At 42.8% G+C, this 23,022-nt stretch overlaps 2 pseudogenes; one reads left to right on the top strand and one right to left on the bottom strand.

The window, feature by feature from the left end:
* Positions 1 to 9,666: 9,666 nt before the first annotated feature.
* Positions 9,667 to 10,653, top strand: LOC133906895 (NAD(P)H-quinone oxidoreductase subunit S, chloroplastic-like; annotated as a pseudogene).
* A 3,377-nt stretch (positions 10,654 to 14,030) lies between these two features.
* On the bottom strand, positions 14,031 to 17,605 carry LOC133906886 (MDIS1-interacting receptor like kinase 2-like; annotated as a pseudogene).
* Positions 17,606 to 23,022: the final 5,417 nt, after the last annotated feature.

The raw sequence follows: 23,022 nt of genomic DNA, 5'->3' as shown, positions 1-23,022 counted from the left end.
TCAATGTCCCTAGGATCCGGAGATGCTTCTCAGAGGTTTGAACCAGACGGTCCAAAAAAGAGATCGAGCTGCGATTAGAAATGAGTCAGCCAGGTCATGAAGCTCCATCGTGATCTTCTGGGCACCAGCGAAGCCTTCAGAGATTGCCAGAGCAAGGTCAAGGTCAAGGTAATGCTCGCTGACGCAGGTAAGAGCAAGGCAGGTGCCGTTTACTCTGACCTAAAAAAGGTGGTCGCCAACGGTCTCACAAAGCCTCTACTCGAATTCACCTGCCTTCTCGGAGGCCACCAAGTGCCAGTCGATATGACCAGTCCCGGTGTTCCCATGAGTTGGATGAACTTGAACGCCGGTGGACTGAAGTAGCGAGTCAAAGGAAGAAAATGTTTGACTATGGCAATCGTAGAAATATGCCTACCACTGGTCATTTTCCCCTATCATCTGTTCCATGTCCCTTTGCGCTGCCAACAGCTCCTCCTGGCAAGTTGGTTGAAGAAACAGGTTGTAAAATACACAAGAGTCAGCTGGTCGAGTCTTACTTCGCTAGCTTAAGACTACACGTGCCTTAGTCTATGGCAAGGCTAGCACACCTAGAAGATCTCTCTACAAGGTCTCTAGCTCGATCGCGAACATAAGTTCACACTCGGTCACTGATTCCCAACTATGCTGGCCAATGGAGTAGTCGATGGAGGTTGTCGGGGGCCAAGAGAAAGTAAGAGCGCCAGTTAATGCAAGAGCTTTACGACCACAACAACAACACAAGCCTATCAAAGAAATGAAAAACTTCATTCAAATATGATATAAGCCTAAGTTACGGGGCGTCATTTACTCTTCGGTGGCCACCACCCGGAAGAGAGACCCTACATACTCCACCGGCCCTTGGCACTCCGCCTACAGCCTCACCTCGGCTTCACGAGCAGCAGACACAACCCTCTCCCGAACAACCTCAAGGTTGAAGTTTAGGTTGCGGTAACGGTAGCACTGGAGAACGTACTCCGCCGAGGCTTTTGCCGCCTTCACCACGCCCTCCATGGTCCTCGCTGCTAGGATTCCCGAGAGCTGGGTGAACTTCTATGCTAAGATGCTAATGACGTAGGCCCAGCCCTACGTGGCTTCTTCCATTGGCCTGGTGACTTTCAGCCCGACGCTCCCCAGGGCCCCCCCGCATTGCTAGGAAGGCGTTCCTTACAAAACCGTGGGTCATCTGCTCATCCTCCAATTGTTTGGCACTTCGGGTGATGAGGGTAGCCTTCTCTTGCTAAAGTGCATGCCTCGCCTCCTTCTCGTCGGCCACCAGCTTCTCTAGCTCAACACATGTGTGGTCTGCCGCCTCTTTCTCTGTGTTCAGTTTGCTGATGGAGGCAGAGAGGTTCATGACCAAGGTGAATGAGTCAGAGGTAGAAGAAGGTGCTGTAGGAAATGCTGCAGATGGCTCGACAGGTGTGGACGCCACAACAAGCAACCCCGATGGCGAAGTCGTGGGTGTCCCGAGGGTTGAGGCGTCCAACTAGGGCGGTAGAGGAGTTGTACCCGGTGTTATTGAGGGGGTCAAAGACCTACAACGACAGCAAATTGCGGAGTCAAGGAAAGAACACAAAGTATCTACGCCTAACCAGATAGCTTACCACATGAATGGAGCGGTGAGCACAACGCGCGTCCTCGTGAAGCTGCTGAGAATAGGCGGAGGGGAGGTTGGTGTCCCACGGACACGTTTAGACACTTCTGGGGAAGTTGGATCCGCTGTCGACCTCTTCCCCGTTACCCGAAGGCTTGACAAACATTAGCCTGGGCGCCCCTGCTGGCTTTGTGTGAGACTGGTCACTCCTCTGCTAACTGGCACTACTCGCATAACGTTCACCTGTGGTCAGTGGCTGACTCTGAGCAACCTGGTCATCGCCGCAACCAGATGGGTCTATACCACGACCAGATTGGTTGTCAGCAAGGCCAACACTAAGCGAGGCAGTGGTCGATTGGGTACTATGATGGGTGTCTTGGTGAGCCTCTCTCCATGAGGCGGCCTTAGGGACATCTAGGAATTCACCGATTATTGGGCGCAAGACATAGACATCAAGAAGACCCTGCAGTGACGCAAACCATGAAACCTTAACCTAGGAGAAGACTTGCGGGCAAGAATTTTAGAAATACCAAACTTACCCTCCTAAGCTGTGCTTTTTTTGATGAAGGAAGATCGCACAGCGGAGGGGTGTCGGTCGAAGGACCGTCTTTCCTTGGGGTAGCCAACATTAGGTTTCAAACCCGCGAGTCAACGGCCTCATCGGTAAGATCTGGATAAAATGGGAGATGTGAGATGGCTTCATCGGTATGAAAACACCAGGGAAATGGCTGCGGCATTACCTGACAAGCTCTCTTGAGTGATGTTGTATGGCCTAGCATACTGGAATGCAAGATGTGCTCGCCTCTACAAGGGGCATAACCGACGCTAGATGAAGTCATGGACGACGTCCGACCCTGTCAGCCCGACCTCACGGAGCTGGCCGATCCGTTTGGCGAGGGTTAGCAGCTCTGGAGTAGTTGTAGGGCTTCTCCCCCAGTTGTCCATGACCTGCGCCGATGCGCTCGGCACGCTAAGGATGCCCAAGGAGTTGTCTGTCATGAGGTGGAACCACTCCTCCCTCCAGCACGATCGCGACAACTTGAGGCCCACTTTGATGTAGGAGTCTGCGACGCCATCGTGAAGATGGAACCTGCAGCTTCCGATGGCCGGTCCGGTCACCAACCGGCATGCGTAGAAGAACCGAAAGATGTCTAGGCATGGTTCAACCCCGACGAAGTTCTCACATAGATGAGCAAATATGCTCAGCATGACAATGGAATTGGGGTTGAGATAGAGGTGGTCGATGTCGAAGAACTCAGAGAAGGCTGGTACGAGACCAGCCAAGAAGAAAGAGACAAACATTATGATGTCCCCCGAGCGAGGAGCGGGTGCGCTCTCCCCAGAGAGATACCCAGAGCGGGTGAGTGAGAAGGCCGGCATCGTGCATTTGCTTCAGCCTCACCGTATCACACTTGGATTTGGGGAAGGCAGGCTCGCTGTTGGTGTGAGCCATCGAACGACGGAGAAAGATGCTTTGGTGGCAAGAACGGAGGTAGAGATGAGGGGCTCTAGGTGCGGACGCTTAGAGGCTAAGGGAGATGATGGAAAGGTTCGTGAGGAACCTCTGCGCTCCAATTTAAAGGGCCGCCGTAGTATCTCAACCGCCGTGGGATCTGGTCCTTTTGAATTTCGAGAGGTTGTGCTTGGGGAATCAAAATTCTTCTGGGTCCAGCACCATTTCATTTTCCCTCCATGATTCTCTCTCTCACCCTCTCTTTGAACGTTTAACCTCCCCTCAGGATGCGGTTTCTTGAGTCGACCACTCCCCAAGGCGAACATGGACTCACTTGGGGCCCAAGTGGCACAACTAGACTCAACCACGAGCCACTATGGCGAACCACTTAGTCCGCCATATTCGTGAGGGGGCTTACGGGCTACTATCGGTGTAATAGGTAAGTGGATGCCCCACCGGGTGTTAGGGGATGATCCCTGATAATGAATCCAGGGTGTATCGGACAACGAGCGCGTTGATCGGCGTTTCTTTATGGTGGGATCGGATGGACACTAGAACATGGGGTTTTATCCAGGTTCAGGCCTCCTATGGGATAATAGCCCTACGTATAATGTGGGATAATCATGTGTATTTTCTTATAGATTGGATGAACTTGTTACATAATGTCCTCCTCTTTACAAGCCAGGTCCTTCCCCTTTATATAACAGGGGAAAAGAGTACATACAATTGGAACATGCCAAGCCATACAACATACCTACTCCTAATGAAGACAACTACTCCTAGACCATCATTACGGGGGGTATGCATGCCCATCCTTCTCTGGTCGCCCTGCAGGATGTCACGTCCGTCGAGCGTTGTCACGTTCGCCTACGAGATCGTCCTGTAGCAATAAATGCTGTAGGACGGGTCACTCCAACTTTACGTCTGCCCACGACCATGCTTGCTGAAAGGAGGTGCCTAGGTAAGAAAAAAACTTGAGTGGATGATATTTAATGCGATTTGACTAGTTTGGTGCGTATCCGCCATGTGACCAATAGGCTGGTCGCATGGTCTTCTCCGTCTACCAGGGGCTGGTCAACTGAGCCCCGCCCTGGTCATGGGGTGAAGCTGTGGTCTCGAGGGCGCCAACTGTCGGCTGACATTTGGTAGCATGGGCCCGCCCGATGGGGCATCTCTTACCTATTACATCGACAAGGGGTTATTTCACGACATTTCGTGATCACACAAAGATTTTATGCTAATCAACTCTTCCACTAGTAGGATCAACCACAACGTTCGGATAGAGATCAGACGGACGACATTCGATATGTGCACGTTTACACTTATTTACTTGTTTGCACCAAAGATTCCCCAGATTAACCAAGTACAAGTCTAAATATAAAAAAATGACCTGACCGTCGCTTTGGTCAATCAAAATTTCTTTGATTAAAAGGAGCAATTTCCTAGACAGTCAAACTATATGACTAAATATATATATTATCGATAGCATATATTTTTAATATATAAAAAATGGCGTGGGTAGTTTTAACACAGAAAATATGGGCCCGCCTGATGGGGCACCTCTTACCTATTACACCGATAAGGGGTTGTTTCACGATATTTCGTGATCGCGTGGAGATTTTCTACAAACCAACTTTTCCACTAGTAAGATCCACCATAACCTTCGGATAGAGATCAGACGGACGACATTCAAGATTTGCACATTTACACTTCTTTACCTATTTGCAACAAAGATGCTTCAGATTAACCACGTACAAGTCTCAATATAAAAAAAATGACCTGGCCGTCGCTTTGGTCAATCATACTTTCTTTGATTAAAAGGAGCAATGTCCTAGAAAGTCAAACTATATGACTAAATATATATATTGTCGATAGCATATATTTTTAATATATAAAAAATGGCGTGGGTAGTTTTAACACATAAAAATATTGTTTAAGTTTTACACTTCCTTTGATGGATGCCAACATTTATGGTGAAATAACCTCTTATCGGTGTAATAGATAAGGAGTGTCCCACCAGACGAGCCCTATACTACCAAATATCAGCCGATGGTTGGCATCCTCGAGACCACGGCTTCACCCCACGATCAGGGTGAAGCTCAGTCGACCAGCCCCCTGATTGAGGGAGAAGACCCTGTGACCGGCCTCTGCTGGTCATAGGGCATGTACTCACCTAACCAGTTAAATCACATTAAATACTGTCTATTTAAGTTTGTTCTTCCTCGAGTACCTCTTTTCGGCAAGTATGGTCGTGGGCAGACGTAAAGTTAGAGTGACCCGTCCCGTAGCATTTATAGTTACGGAACGGTCTCGCAAGCGAACGTGATAGCGCTCCATGGACGTGGTAGGGCCTGAAGGGTGACTAGAGCAGGATGAACGTGCATATTCCTGTAATAATGACCTAAGAGTAGTTGGTTTCGTCAGGAGTAGATCTATTGTATGGTTTAACACGATCTATTTGTATGTACTCTTTTTCTCCTGTTATATAATGGAGTACCCGACGTGTAAAGGATAGGATATTCTGTAACAAGTTCATTCAATCTATAAGAAAATACACAGGATATAAAGCTATTATTCCACGAGATGCTTGAACTTGGATAAATCCTTATTTTCTTATGTCCATCCCATCTCACCATAAAGAAACGCCGATCAACGCGCCTGTCATACGATACACTCCGAAGATCATCCCCTGACACCCATCTACTGGTGAGATGGAGGGATCAATCGTAGCCTTTAAATAAGAATCAGACGAACTATAATAATTGTTTGTATATTTGCACCTATTCACTAGTTTGCCCTAAAGAAATTAAAGGAAAAAAATGGTTACCTATGATTTGTGTCGCCAAAGCAAGCTTCGTTTTCGCTGTGCACAAGACTTGTATCTGGAAGCAGAGACGGTACGGTTTCAATGCACGTCATCTTTTATTCTCAGATTATAGCCACCTCCCCACGAGGAGGAGCATGTCAATGGCATTGGACAAATCGAGGGATCCTTGAACTCTTGTATCCTGTATGAGTCCAAGGTCATATCAGATAGGCAATTTCAGGGTACAGAAACTGCAACAACCAAACAAAAATCGGCCAAAGACACCGAATTCCGAGGGGAGCAAAAATTACAATTCGGCAAACAATACTTACGTCGGGCTTCTTGGGCCAGCACCGGGTTCACGTTTTGCCACCGCGTTGGCCATGTCATCCGATCTCTCTCAACACAACGCAGCGATGATTCATCTGTCTGGTGCGAGGGGTTCCGACCCCTCCATTGGTTTGGTGCGCTGTTCTTATAAATAACGGTTCAAAAATAGTAATAGTATTAATTGGTAATTACTTTAAGTTTGGTAGTCATCTTTCTTTTATTTATAGTTATAATATGTAAAAAGCTGATGAGGGATGGCTTATAGAGTGTGGTAGAAAATAGAGTTAAATTTTGAAAAACATATTGTACAATTTATTTGTTTGTTTTAGTTTTACCTTTTAAAAGTAGCTTTTTAAAATTCCTAGTTAAAACAAACATACGCTAATATTCTCTATTTTCACTATCCACAAAAGTTAATAGGAGATAGATTATAGCCACAAAGGGGTTGAATTGTAGGGATCACTTATAAAAAGCGATCTATTTGTTTCAGCTTTAGTTTTTAAAATCATAATCCATCATCCAAAGCTAAAATAAATAGAGCCCAAAGCGCAAAGAAAATTTGAGTAAATTGATTATTAATCCCATGTTTGTAAAGAAAATCAGGAATGAAAATTTCTGTGTGCGTACGTATGTACGGTAGCCATTTGCATGCCAGCCCTCATTATAGATTGCGACATGGAAAAGGAAGAACTTTATATCTGCGCTACATATGTGAGGATCTTTAATTCAATTGTCACGAACTGATATCCATCTTGTTGGAGATTTTCAAAATAAAGTAAATTATTTTAGGTACAAATTCCATTACTTATTTTTTATTTGTTTTATCACATGTGAGGGAAAAATTCCATCATAAAAAATAGTCTAATAGACCATGCTAATAACCATTTGTATTTAATATTGCATGTGTATTGTCTCTACATTTGTAACCACCTGTTAGCGGTTATTATTTTGGACGCCGTGATAACAATTTACGCATGTGCTAAATATTGAATCATCACGATGGTTGATGAATCATCATGCCCTTTGATGATTCATAAAGCGTTGTGTCTCTTAATAATGAACTATTGTCTATTAGTGATTTATGAAGAGTCTTTAGAGATGGAGTTGATAAAGTATAAATATGACACAATTCTATATTATTCATGGCAAGAAAGAAGAAACCAACAACGCATGGCTATACCGCAAAACACTCTCACTCAGATCGCTAGTATATGTGCCTATGCAAGAGTATCACAATTTAGTAATTGACGGCCTAAAATGTTTGAAGAGCATCCATGTCCGTCTTCACAAACGCACATGCAGACGATGTGGTTTTATTGTATCTTAGGGAGCTATTTGTTGGTAACACAGTGAACACTTGTGATGTAGACAAATAAACCTTAAATAAAACATATCTAAAACATGCCTTGAAGTCAATCCTGTGTTAGACATCTATTAGCTCATTAACCATTTTGTTTGAAAAATCCGATGTTTACAATAGAACAGTCCCATCAAGCTGAATGATACTCCCTCCAATCATATGTGTTGTTTGGACAATGACAAGACCAAAAAAAAAAAAAAAAAATCTAGCATGAAATTATGGTATTTCCAAAGCCTGCTAGTACAAGTATCTTTTGTGTGATATTTCTTGCTGTTTATTCCTCAGTGAGGCTTAGGCCTTAAGCCTAATTTGTTTTTTTATTCATATTATGAATTATAACTCCAAAAGTAAAAGCAAAAACAAATGGCTCCAATCTAAAAACTGATTCTCACAATTCACAAGCTAAGTTGTACTATAAAATCCTGCAATTTACAATCTGATGGGAAAAAGTTTTTTTTTTCCCACATAATCCAAATTGTGACAATCTATAACAAAAATAAACTAAACCTTAATAGTTATATATGGGTAACCACGATCACGACACCATCTCAAACATAGGTTTGACAGTTGATATATATATATATATATATATATATATATATATATATATATATATATATATATATATATATATATATATATATATAGATATATAGACACACACACACATATATATATATACATATATATAGTGTGTATCTATGTACGTATATGTGTGTCATAGTTAATTTCTGATATATGGTGCGGTTACAACAGCTGGCCATATATGAGGATCTATGAAATCCAACCCCATTCTACCTGTTTTAGGCATTCTAACACCCAGGTTATGTGAACATACATAAGGGACAATGTTATAGCGTGATTGGTTGCCCTACAACGAATTGTGTGACCCCTCTCTTCTTCCTCTCACGACTTCGTCTTCCTCTCATCAACTCGTCTTCTCTAGGGCCTTCCTCAATCACAGCCCCGCCCCGCTGTTCCACCCCCTCATCCTTGGTGCCGTGGCTACCCATCGTGCCTTTGCCTCCCTTGCCACTATCGACGGCCAGTAGCATCCCTGTCACCTCGCTACGCTGCTCATCGCCCACACGTCGCCTCCTTAACCCCGCCCTCCCCTAATCTCTAGTCGGTGTGACACTCCCACCTTGACCCTGCCCACCGCCTTCCTACCTTCCCGCGGCCGGCAGCGCCATCGCCATCTCGCTGCTCCGCCACCGCCACCGCCCATCTGCGGTGACATCAGGGTCGTGCATTGTGCACGACAGGTCGCATTGTAGAGTTTCCGATACATGAAGTAGAGTACATTTACAACTTTTAACCTTTTTGTAGTATGATATGGATTCATAAACTCAAAATGCAGATTATAATGGTAACATGGATCATCAGCGGTCAATCCTCTGAAACATAAAGCTGCCAATTGGTGTGCCGTAACACTCTATATTTTGCGCATTTGATAGAAAAACAAAAATCACTATTTTTTTTATAAATTACAACCACAGTACAATTTGTATGATCACTCCAAAATTGAGTTTATTTTCAAAAGTCAAACCATACACAAACTGGTTCATGCTGCAAATTGGTTCTGATTTTACTGGATCTTTGGTTGAAAATTTGAATTTGAATCCCATTCATAATTCAAATCTGTGCTCCATGAATAATATCAAACCAATTCAAACATGCGAACCTGTCTTGGGCCGAGATCCTCTCAATTCCAGATCTGGCCCAAGGCCATTTTTCGGGCCATTTTTCTTTTTGCGCAACATGGTGAATCCATTGCACCAGCTTATCTACTTGAGAATTTCTAGTTTTTTTATTAATGTGAAAATTTCTAGGTTTTTATCCACGAATTAACGTGGAGATTCCGGATGAACAATCAATCAGTATATATAAAGATTACTATTTCTACTATATATATGGTTTTTTATCATCTAACTCAGTACATGCTATGACAATCAAATGCATCCATTATTTGCTGTATGTAGGCATAGAGTTTTTTCTGTTCAGAAAGAAAAAGAAAAGCCATCACAAAGAAAGGAAAAACAACACATCCACGTCAGCTCGTCACTTCGCCTGGGCTGCTACGCAAAACATAGGAGGGACGCCACGTGGCAGGGAGCGAGCATGGCGCTTCATTCCCTTTCCGCCTTCCACCTCCACACATCCTCTCCTGCTGTGCTACGCACGCACTCCTCTCCTCCAATGGCGCCGCCCACCACCCCCTCCTTCCTCTGCCCCTCGCCGCTGCCCCAGCACCCGCACTCTCACCCTCGCCTCCGCCTCCTTCCGCGTCGCCGACCTCCTCGGCGGCCGCGGCCTCTGCAACGGCGAGGTCGGCATCCGCAGAGAACTCGCTTCCTCCCCCACCTTCACCACATCCTCGCCCGCGCCCTCCCCTTCTCTGGCCACAGAGCCTTCGCCAACGGAGGCGCCGCCGGGGGTGGACGCGGACGCATTCGAGAAGGAGATGATGGGCCTCACCGGCGGCTTCCCCGGCGGCGAGGTCGGCCTCAAGGACTTCGTCGCCAAGAACCCGCCACCTCCCCCCAAGAAACCCGAGTCCCAGCGGGCATCCACTGTGCTCGCCACTGCGGCGCCGCCGCGGCCGCCGGAGCTGCCGTTGTTCCTTCCCGGCATGGTAGTGCTCGTCAAGAATCCCAGCAACGGCTACCACATGTACTGCGGTATCGTGCAGCGCGTTACTGACGGCAAGGTCGGGGTGCTCTTCGAGGGCGGCAACTGGGACAGGCTCATCACCTTCGATCTCGACGAGCTCGAGGGCAGGGAGAAGGGACCGCCCATGGTCAACCCTAAGTCCGTCGTGCTCGAGGCCCTGGTCGCCGATCTGGAGGACGATGAAGACAAGGAGGAGGAGGAGGCGGTGGCCAAGAAAGGGAAGGAAGCGGAAGGCACTGCCGCCGCGGCGTGACCATGGTCTTGTTCTTGTTCCTCCTGTATGTATGTATACAGCTAAAACGTTGGGGGCTAAAGGGAGTGATATAATTGCTATATGTATAGTTGGAATTTTTGTGTGAATTGAAAGTATCGAACAAAGGATTGGAGATAAATTTAGCTTTCTTGTTAATTGCAATCTATTTGATTGATCTCATATTGTCTGGATGGCTGCTTGGATGCCTTAGCTTCTAATCAGAGCTGCAAGGGCTCTGATTATTTTGGTTCTTGGAGGCTCAAACATGGACAAATGGTTGGGAGGAGAATTTGGTTCTGCTGGATTGGTATGTTTGCTCACATTGTACAACCAAATTTAGTAAGTGCTTATCTAGTGTAGGCCAGGGAGGTCAATTAAAATAGAACAGATTTTGCATAAAATTGGTTAGGCCTCGTTGTAGAGTTATATAAGTATGGTCTTCACTAAAGGATTGAGCTAGATATGACCACCTTTAGCCGACAATGCCACTGAATTTACAAGTTAGCTCTTTTATGCCAATTTCTGCATGTTATATCTATCCAGTTTATCCTAGAGTTAGTTTATAAAACATACCAGCAAAGAATTGAGCTATCATGTCCTGTTAATGACTAGTCATATTTTCCCTTCTGTAGGACATCAAGGGATTATCTTTAGCTCACCTTGGTTTTTCTTACTGGCACTGGGCATAAATTAATGGATTAGACACTTAAGAGCTGAAAATGAAAAGGAACTGTATAGATTGGATTAACAAGTTTTCAAGTTGTATAGGGTGCATTGTGTCGGATTTTGTTGGTAAAGAGGATGCGTGAGGAACTTTCTTATCATTTCTTGCTTCTTGAGGCAAAGAGAATGTGCAGGCTGAGCAAGGTAAGGGAAAATTAAGAATTTTCCACTCCATTCAAGCTCGTGTAAGGATTTGCCACTTCATTGTCTCACTGACATTGGGTCCCATGATCCACATGTCGGTGAGGCGCCGAGCCTTAGATTGTCAAACCAGGTAACTGGGCTGTCAAAGGTTGTAAACAGTCTAAATATTCAGGCGTTCTGTTGTTGCTGCAACATCTTTTACAATAGTTCTGTGTATTTTGGTTCTTTACATTTAATGGATAGCTGATTTCCCATTATGTTTGTTTAATTTTAAAAGGTTATACAAAAAGGGAATGCCAAAGAAGACGATGGACTGATGATAATGGTAGAGTGAATTACAAATGAATAATGGTTGATATTGATTAAGACATGTTGCCAGTCCAATTGCACGTGATGGTATGTTGCTACCAAGAGCTCATCTGTACCGAGGAACTCTGGAGTGGAAACTTCCAGTGAAGGAGGGCTGCTTGTTGACTCAATGATATGCCTTCTTGCCAAGTTGTATATGCTTGCAATTCAAGAAGGCATGGAACAAGCAGAAAAAACAGGATTACAGCTGTTGATTGCATAATCTTGAACAATGTTGCATGCGTTGTTTAAGGCGACAATGTGGTGGTTCGAAGATTGAAACATTTGATTGGGAGATGAGACTACATGTGTAATGCATGTATAAAACTCATATATATAGCTTTCTCTATCTTTCTGAGAGCACTTTTTGGGCAGTAAGCAAATCTAACAAAGTTAAATTGGATTAATCTTGTCTGCATGCTGTCGTTCAGTATCCATAATATCTTCTCCTCCCTGCTCGTTCCTGAACTGGAACCGGATGAAAGGTGCTCCTGATGGATTTTGATTCAAATATATGAGTCTCTTCCATCTAGTATTCTTGTAATGGAACGACTCACAGTAAGATCGCATAGGACTTATTTATCTGCTGGTGCATTATACGGTCATGTTAACCCTTTTTCTAATGCATTTGGAACTGTGGTCGCTCTACTTTCGTATTGTCTGTAGTTACTTGTACATATAAATAAAAAATTACTCCATTGTCCTACACAAAAAGCTGTCACATCTATTGTTTGTTGTTTCTTCTGTTTTGCTGACATGAATGTATGGTTTTGCCAGTTGACCTTCTTTGTGGCTTCTTGCTGGTGTCACCAAATGGTCACAACTCAGTGCGGTTGGTACTTGGTACTCGGCCAAAGCGTAGGTTTGGTGTGCGTATGAAGCCAGCATGGAGGCATGGTTCGACAAGCACCAATGAAGTAAAGGTAAACACTGATAAGCCAGTATGAATGGCACTTAAGCAGCAGAAACAGAAGTCATCCCCAGACGTTAATGCTGGCTAGTTCTCAAGAAGCAGCCACTGCGTGGTGCAAGGAGGCAGTGGCAGTAAGCAGTGTCATGCGGCTAGTTATAAATATGGAAATCATCCATTCACATCAGGTTGGGGGAAAATGGGAAAAGAAGGGAGATAATTAAAACTAAGGAAATAGCAAATAATTTGGAGTGGCACTTGTTTAAAGAATACCTTGGAATTGCATCAATAGAAGGGACTATTTTGGTGTTTCCAACTGAATTCCTTTACATTTTCAATGAATAATCACTCAATGCCTTTGTACGAGCCATTAGGGTAAGATGATGGTAGAATGTGTTCGTAATGTCAATTCCCACTCAAATATTAACTGCTTGTGGGTGCTTGAGTGCAAATTGGAAAAACTGAGCAACTAACTAGAGTTCTCTGTTCTATGTTGAAATTGAACAGCTGACCTAGGGTTTTTCTTTTCGGAATTTGGCCGAGGCTTGCATTTACCTTTCTATGTACAATGGTAATATTTCTAGCTATGCTCATTTTCTTTATATGAATTGCTAGGGCTTCAGAGCTTGGAATTCCATTGTAGTAAGTGATATTTATTGGATGGTACCACTACAAGCGTACTTGTACAACAAACAGAGTCCTGAAACTTAGCATATTTCCATGGTATGTGCCTTATGAGGAGATTTCCATGGTACGCTAGCATGTAAATTGTAAGTAATATATATTTTTTTGTCAATTCTTAGGATTAATAGCAGAGGATGTTAAGGTCTGGGTTGACCGATTTTATGTTCCTACAGACGAAATAGCAGTGACACAGCTAGGATTTTTGGGATTTTTTTTGGGAGGGGGGGGGGGGGGTGAGGGGGATGCATAATTGTCCAATGCTAAAGGTTTAGCACAACGTTCAGGAGCAAGTTGACAAATTTATAATGATGACGCTTCTTTGTTTCAACAAGCAAGCTAATCAAGATTCCTCAATTTTGTAAACCTTGCATCTCTCCTCATACCACCAAGGAACAAATTAAGCACAAATAGGCATAAGCTGAATTGATGTACTACTACCAGTTACTAAGCCCCCTTGAACAAAGGCAGCTGTGCCCCTGACTAGGTGTTTAATAGGAGAAATGAATTGCCTTCTGTTGATGATTATCCTACTTTTGTGATGATAGATTGTAACTCATTTGTGATGTTTACAAAATTGATAAGGACTATCGATTTCCTTACAAGACTACATATTGTTGAAAAATAAAAAGACAGACCATAGGTGCACACTGAAGGAATGCTTAACGGTAACTATATTTATCTGTTGGATAGCCGTGGGAGGTCTCCGGTTGTTCCTTCACCAGTTTCCTGCCCCTGGTTGGGTTAGGAGATGCTGAGGCCGGTGCCTAGCAGCAGGAGATGAAAAATTAGAGAAAGGAAATGAGAGGGTAAACTGTTTCTTCATTGCTTGCCAAAAGGGATACAACAGGTGGGGCTTACATAGCCGGCTGGACTCCACGACTCCAATCTCCCCAAGTCTGAACTAAGTCAATCTTAATGCTAAAAAACTCCTGAACTCATAGCATGCTAATCTTATTGAACCAAACTGACTCAAACATAAACTAAAGAGATAGAGATCAATCCTGATCCTCTGTTGCGGGCATAGTTGGCGCCTCCTGCGCAGAGGCTAGCCGCACCTCCCTGTCTCTTGGCACGCCGGTTGTATTGAGCTCATACATAATAGTTCCTTTCATTTGCATAATTTTTGCAGTGAATGATGATATTGATACATTTGTTTCCTTGATTTTAATCATTTCAGCAAATAGTTAAGCTATTCTTCTGGTGTTTACCAGTAGTACAGGCAGCATCTAGAAACGACGTCTTATCACTGATTCTGGTTTAGCGTAACATTATATGTACTAGAACACTACTTATGCTGATACATGAGAGGACTGAGCCTTGGTACCATGATTATGCATCCTGGAGCTCATCTAGTGTAATTTCACTGAAATGTCTAGGGAAGGAACTAGAAGACTGACGATGGGTAAGTGCCTCCTGCATAGTTCTGGTATGCCTCCTGCATTGTTGGCCTTGCTTGTGGAGAAGATTGCAGGCAAGAAAATGCCGCCTTCATGAGGAGAACTATGTCTTTCTCTTCTGTTTTTGTTGGTGCTGCAGGTCGTTGGTCCAGGATTTCCTTAAGATGCATATGCTGCTCCCTTGATGATGCAAGGTGATGTAAAAGATCTTCTGGATGCCTCCCCATCACCATCTCTAGCACAACCACACCAGAGGTGTAGGATAGCTCTGCACAATAACGAAACACTCAAATTAGGAATAAGTGTACATATACAATTATAATTCTAGTTTGAGAATAAAAACATATACCAGGAGCTATATAACCATATGTCCCAGCTAGCGTGCTCCAGTTTGATGAATCAGGTTTCAAAATCCTTGCTGTGCCGAAATCTGAGACATAAGCCTTGAAAGTTGTATCGAGCAAGATGTTGTTTCTTGTGATATCTCGATGGATTATAGGCGGGTTACACTCATAATACAAATAAGCTATCGCTTGAGCTACGTCTTCTACAAGAGCAGTTCTCTTCTGCCAATCAAATTCCTTGGCTAGTTCCTCGTTTTGTAAGGTCATATGGAGGCTTCCCCGCTCAATGTAATCATAGACGAGAAACTTATACCCTGGGAGCAGAATCCATACAGTTTAACAATGCTTCATTGTCGGATTTGTGGTAAGATCTCCATTTCACTACGAAATCTTATCGTTCACCTCATATTCAGTGGAGTGAAGCTTCTTCACTGCAACTAGCTAACCATCTTGAAGTTGTGCTTTGTACACTTTGCCATATCCTCCTGTTCCAATGATGTACTTGTCGTCGAAATTTTCAGTTGCCCTCATGATATCCTCAAATGCTAGTCTTCCATCAAAATTCCAAACAGACAGCATGTCTCTTCCATTGGTAGTAGCATTTTCTGGTGGCTTTGTTTTGTTATTAGCGAGTATTGTAACGATTACAGTTATAGCAAGAATGGTGAAACCCAAAACAAGAACAATTGGCAGTAGCAATCTAAGTAGCCTTCGTTTCTGGTGACCAGATAATTGAATTGAATAACAAGGTGGCAAGCCAGAGAGATTACCACACAGACCATTATTGTGAAGAAAACAGTTCACTGATGCATTTTGAAGTAGATGTCCTGCTGGGATTGGTCCTTCCAAGTTGTTGTAGGACACATCAAGTGTTGTTTGTCTCATCATGCTTGTGAAAGAGGGTGGAATGCTTCCACTCAACTGATTGTGGGACAGGTTAAGAAATTCCAGCATCTGCAACTTTCCAAGTTGTTGTGGCAAGGCACCATTGAGTTTGTTGTTACTAACATCTAACAAGATCTGTAGGTTTGCCAAATTTCCGAGTGCTCCAGGCAAGTTGCCGTTGAAGTTTTTGTTGTTGACCTTCAAGGATTGTAACATGATGCAGTCTCCCAATTGGTCAGGTATGGATCCACTTAAATTGTTACCAGATATATCAAGGTAACCTAAATTTCTCAGCTTTCCCAACTGGGCTGGTATGGATCCGGATAACTGATTCAAAGATAAATTCATGCTATACAGATTTGTTAAGTTGCTGATTTCTAGTGAAATCTCACCACTTAGCTGATTTGAGTTGAGTTTTATTTCTACCAAGTTTGACAATTTCGAAAGAGATGGAGGTATTGGGCCGGTCAAAAAAATTTCTGCTAAATACAATACCTCTAGTTGGGGACAGGCACTAGAATTTGGTGAGATCTGATCAGAGAGCCTATTGGACGTTAAGCTTATCTTCACGAGTTGTGGATAAACACCAAATTGTTCAGATATATCTCCTGTTAGCTTGTTCCCATCAAGTCTAAGTCTAACCAAGGTTGTACATGCCTTCAAGCTCTTTGGAATAGGGCCATCAAACATGTTTAAAGGGGCCATGAATAATTCGAGTTTGCCACCTGTACATATATTTGAAGGCAAAGGTCCTGAAAGGGAATTGTTACTTAGGTCAAGTTGAACTATGCTTGTGAAATTTTCAAACCCATGAGGAAGGGAACCTGATAATTGGTTAGTGTAGAGTAGCAGATATTGGATGTTTTTTAGGTTGCCAAAAGTTTCTCGTATTGAGCCAGAAAGTTGATTATCTTCCAAAGACAAATGTTGGAGGTTGGTAAGGTTTCCTAAGCTGGCAGGAATAAAACCAGAGAGTTGGTTGGTAAACAGGTACAGAAACTGGAGATTTGATAGGAGACCTAGTTCTAGGGGTATGGGACCTGTGATTTGATTTTTACCGAGACCAAGTTCAGTCAATTTAGTGAGATTGGATAAAGAGACAGGAATTGCAGCAGTTAGCTTGTTACTGCTGAGATCAAGACCTTGCAAGTTGACGAGCTTGCCTAGTTCCGGAGGAATAGAACCTGTAATTTGATTCACATATATATAGAACAAGTGAGGTAATCTTAGTGAGATTGGCTAAAGAGACAGGGATTGCAGCGGAAAGTTTATTTCAGCTAAGAGCAAGTTCTTGCAGGTTGATGAGCTTGCCTAGTACTGGGGGTATAGGCTCAGACAGTTCACTACCAAACAGATACAAATAATTTAAATGGGTTAAATTTCGAAGGGATGTACACGTGATGCCAGTCCAATTGCACGGGCTGGTGTGGTCCTGCCACGAGCTCATCAACGGCGGCAAGCTATCAAGAGTAGATTTCCACTGGAGGAGAGCCATCTTCTGAGATCTCAGTGGTATATCCCCATGATGTACTGCATATGCTTGCGAGAGAAGGCATGGCAAAATCAGTAGGTGGAGGTAGAGCAGTGTAGGACAAAAATGTCTAGTAGAGGGGGAGTGAATAGGCATATCAATAATTTTTTTTATGATTTTCTCCTATTTTCATCCAATACATTTTAAGAAAGAATCACTACAAAGTGGAACAAGAACGCAACAGAAACTTAGAACCCCAATCCAGAAATTTCAGGTACAATTTGAATATTCCAAGTATCCAGAATCTCCAGATGAACTCCGGGTTGATGTTCTCTGCCTCGGTTTGAGACTCAATCTGAAAGTTTCGGGTTGAACAGAACAACACTTCGAAAATTCAAAATTCAAACTTGAAAATCCTATCAATGGTGGGTCTCATGTTTAGAATCGAATATTAGGTTTCACAGTATACCAATCCATGACTCATCCCCACATCAAGCTTGGATCTTAAGAAGAAACACCCAAATATCAAAAAGATGAACACCGGGTGAAGAAAGTCTCCAAGTTAATAGATAAGAGGCAAGGGAGTTCAATACCTAATTATGTACGTTTCTACGTGAATTTTATGTCTCTAGCAACGAGAAGAACTACTCCAACAAGGTGGGAAATTTCAGCTTAAGCACGAAAACGAAAATCACAACCAAAAGACGAAAAACTTGCAAACTCGCAAGTGAACCAATAGAGACAAACTAGAAGGAGGTGAATTCAAGCAAGAGAAGAAAAATAAACTTCATTACTAGAAAAGGTCAGCCATATTTTAGGCAGATTACAAAGATTTTTCTCTCAAAAACTCCCACTTAATACATAGCCTAAGCCTTCATCTTCCTCTCCTATAAAACCCTAACACAAAGCTCTCAAATGATAGGCACAAGGGGCTTAAGTGGCTGGTTCACCCTCTCCTCTAGCCTTACCTCTCTATTTATAGGCCTAGGGAGACTCTTAGAAGCCAAGTTTCCTTATTCCTAAAGTGCCCCTCCTACCTATCACCTTTCAATGCTCTTCTAGCTACCACCGAAGGCATTATCGTTTATTTTTCTCTTCATCCATTGAATTACCGTGTCATCTTCATGACTTAGCTTCACCTCAACGCAAGCTTCACGATGGTGCCACATACTCCTCCAGTCCTCCCACGGTTTCGAGACCAAACCGTGAAACCCTCTGCATACTTCTCAAAGCATGACTCGTCACTTGCATACACCTTAAGCAAGCGCTATGATGTCGACGTGTGTACTTCGTCTTCCGATCCTGACCACCGACAAGTCTCTCCTGCTCCTGATCCCTCGGACTACCTTGTCACTTGCACCGGTATCCCTTTTATTTGACTTTGTCAACATGCCATCTCCATCCATTTTCCATGCTTCGCTTCAACTCCACGTGTACAACTAAGATCACCCCTGACTCCGCCCGGCCTCTTTTATCATCCATCACCAAGCACCCCACTTGTCCTCGATCATCCTACCGTCGACCCCCAAGTTGTATCCAATACTTGCACACCATGAGACAAACAAAAAACATATTTTCAACTCCAACTCCAGTTAGTACATAATCAAAATGCTCAAAAGAAACCCCAAATTGGTTCAAAGCATATTCCAAAATGAGACTGAATCCCCGAAAATCGTGGCACCCGGAAGTTCTAGATGGACCTCTGGGTAACCCCTCTATGTCTGGGTTTCACATGAACCAAAAGTTCCAGGTTGGACCAGAAGTTCCAGATTCTAGAATCAATTGAACTTCAAGCAAACCAAGCTTAAACAATCTGAAACTCGACAAACCAAATCGACAACCTTGTCAATCACTCATCATATATAACCAAGGCACATTTCAACTTAATTTCTCAAGTAGAGGTCTTGATGAGTGCATTGATAACACCCCAAAGCACAAAAATTTTAGTTCGAAGAAGTTAAAACAAGATAAGCTCATTCAAGTGACCAAAAACTCATGAAAGAGCAAAAACACATCACTTGACATAACAAACGTTGCATAAGGCCGAAGAGAGGTAAATACAAGCTAAAACCTCAAAAGAGCAATAATAACTCAAAAACTAAAAAACAAACACTACTACACAATCCATTTAGTGGGACGCCCTTGTACAGACGGATCTATAGAGCCGCCTGTACAAAGGGTACCACAGTCGGCTCTAAACTAGAACCGTCTGAGAAAATGGTAACGAGCACTTGCAGCAAAGCGGGATGGTACAATACAGACGGTTACAAACTACAACCATCTGTACTAATAGTACAGACGATTCTAGTTTAGAATTGTTTGTACTATACTTTTTTACAGATGGTTCCAAATTAGAACCGTCTGTACTATTAGCAGTAATAGTACAGACGGTTCCAAATTAGAACCGTCTGTATAAGAAAGAACAGTACAGACGGTTCTAAACTAGAACCGTCTGTACTAATAGTGTCCCACTTGTTTTGAGTGTATATATTATACATATTATTTTTCATAGAATGGTCAGTAATGAACGACAGGTGAGACGGTAAGGAAGGTTCACGCGAGGTTAGAGGTTATGGGTTCGACTCCTAGAAAATGCACTCATGGTATTTCGCGTGAAAAATTATGTGACTTGCGATCATGCCTACATAATAATATAGGGGCTGGTGTGGGTAGAAAAAAATATTTTTTTATATTTTTTAGCTCTAGAAAACTTAGTACAGACGGTTCCAATAACGAGCCGTCTGTACAAATCATTTGTACAGACTGTTCCAATAATGAGCTGTCTGTACAAATAATTTGTAAAGACTCCTTTCCACAGACGGTTCAAAAAAGTGTCCCGCATGGGGTTTCTGAATCGTCTGTACAAATTATTTTTCTACTAGAGAAATGCCCCCTTGATGAATGCACATTTTCCATTTATGCAATATTTTTTTTGTGATTTGGTGCATATTTTCATTTCTCCCCATTTTCCTTTATGAAGCCATATCTCCTCCTTTGGCAATGCAAACATCAAGGACAAATCATTATGCAATACATGAACATGCAATCCTAATGAGCTTTCACAAGTATACCACAAAGAACTTGCAAACGCTAGAAATGGCAAAGGGCTACGGAAAATAGAAGATGGAGGTCACAATCGCACAAAGGCTCAAAAAGAGATAGTGACACAAGAGCATAAAGCTAGATAAGCTAAACCCAAAGAATTGGTTGGCGCATTTAATTTCATATAGCCGAACCATGTTAAAAGCGATCAGCACATAAGCATCTACTTGTGCAGAGGCAATACAAGTATTAAGAACTAGCCAACTTCAATCTCAAACTAGGCAAACAAGCATTCATGACAGTAGGCTTTGCAAACGCTCACATATGAAACCAAGACTTAGTTAGATCAAGTGATTAAGAATTTAGCAATTAAGCACATTTCTTTTAATTCATTCTCAAGTTGCCTCTTATCCAAGCGAAGTGTCACGTGACTGGGTATGGCAAACACCTTGAGGCTTTAAGACAATTGTATTGGATCACATTTAAGCACAAGAAACTTGATTTTTCAATATTATTAAATTTTCCATAAATTATCAAGTTTTCACAAGTTCAAGTCAAGTAGTGTCTTTGCGACATAAGGAACACATATTCCCTCAAGGTTCTATCAAGAGCTAACATTTAATAAATACAGAAAACATAATGCAATGTTCCCCAATCCACTATCTTGAACCAAGAAGCCTAGAGTAAGATATTCATCAAACTAGACTTAACACAAGCATTGACTAAGCATAAGTAATTACGAATATGGTGATCAAGAATGTAGTATTTCATAGTCTACATGATTCATAAAATTTTCAAATTTCATCTTAAGAAAAGCTAGCTTGCTTAAAATGTTTATGTCAAAGCATCAAAAAGAGCCTAAGATTAAAAGCTTGCTTCGCACAACCACTCAACTTAGTCCAAATTCAAGTCTAGAAATTGAAAATGCTAAAGACATACAAGTCAAAGCTCAACTACCATGATTATCTTACAAAATGAGATGCAATGCAAATGCAACAAAAATAAGATAGAGTATGTACAAAGGCACCCCCCACACAATGCCATAGGGATAACACACACCAAACTCTCTTCTCAGAAAAGTAAACCTTCTTGCATCTAGAGGCTTGGTAAAGATATCGGTAAGCTGGTTTTAGGTATCCATATATCTCAAAACAATGTCTCCCTTCTCATTGTAGTCTCTCAAGAAGTGAAATCTCACATATATGTGCTTTGTTCTAGAGTGTTAGACTAGATTATTAGGTAAGCTTATGGCACTGGTGTTATTACACAAAAGTGGCACACTCCTAAAATCTAACCCATAGTCCCTCAAGGTAGCAACTATCCACAAAATCTGAGAACAACAGCTAGCGGCAGCAATATATTTAGCTTCAGCAGTTGGCCTTGGCTTCATCGTGAGCTTAAGAAGCCTTGGCCTTGCCTCTCTCGAATGAACGATTGCCCGTCTCTGTTCGCGTATCTGCTAGCTCAAGGAGGGGGATGTCAACACCTCCTTCTCACACGCTTGCCACCGGAAAAGAAAGAACTTCATATCAAGGCTACGGGTTGGAGATCATGTGATGATAGGTCAGCACGAGAAACACTAGGCGGTGCTGGATTTCTACAATGCACTGCTTGGGATGGTTGAGGAACGTGCTAAAACTTTCAACCTCTCATCGTTCTATCAGCCTGCCTAGGACCTTTTGGCTTTAGATGATCCTATCACAGAGGATGACCTTTGGGATACTATAAAGTCTATTCCAAGGGACAAAGCCCCCGGCCCTAATAGTTTTTCTGGGTCTTTCTATCGGTCTTGTTGGCATATAATTAAGGATGACATTGTCGAAGTAGTGGCTGCTCTCCAGAGGGGGATTCTAGAAAATTGGTCCTCTTAAACATAGCTTATTTAACGTTGCTTCCGAAGAAAAGAGATGTCCAAGAAGTGAAGGATTATCGACCTATAAGCCTCATTCACAGTTTCGCTAAACTTGTGGCAAAAATCATGGCTAATAGTCTTGCTTCAAAGCTATCCTCACTGGTCTCACACAATCAAAGTGCGTTTATTCAAGGTTGAAGCATACAAGACAATTTCCTTTTAGTGCAAGGTACAACCCGGTTCCTACACCAACAGAAGGAGCCTCGTTTGTTACTTAAATTGGATATTTCTAAAGCGTTTGACTTGTTTTCGTGGAGTTTTTTGCTAGAAATTCTGCATCATTTAGGGTTCGGAGTGCGTTGGTGGAACATGCTCTACAACCTGCTCTCCTCATCGACCACTCATATTCTCCATAATGGTGATCCCGAGGACAGTATCATTCATAGAAGAGAACTATTGCAAGGGGATCCCCTCTCTCTAATGCTCTTCATCTTGGTCATGGATGTTTTGAACTCAGTTATTGCTAAGGCAGTCGATGAGGGATTGCTGCAACCACTCCCTTCTAGACGGGTCAGCCACTATGTCTCTCTGTATGCTGATGATGTGGTTCTATTCTTGAGACCTACCTATGAGGATCTTGAGATGGTCAAGCAAATTTTAGCCCATTTTGGTGCAATTTCTGGCCTAAAGACCAACATTCACAAGTGTTCTGCTACACCAATTCAATGTGCTCCG

This window comes from Phragmites australis, chromosome 24 (assembly GCF_958298935.1).
Source record: "Phragmites australis chromosome 24, lpPhrAust1.1, whole genome shotgun sequence".
Taxonomy (NCBI): Eukaryota; Viridiplantae; Streptophyta; class Magnoliopsida; order Poales; family Poaceae; genus Phragmites; species Phragmites australis.
This window is presented reverse-complemented; position numbering and strand designations above follow the sequence as displayed.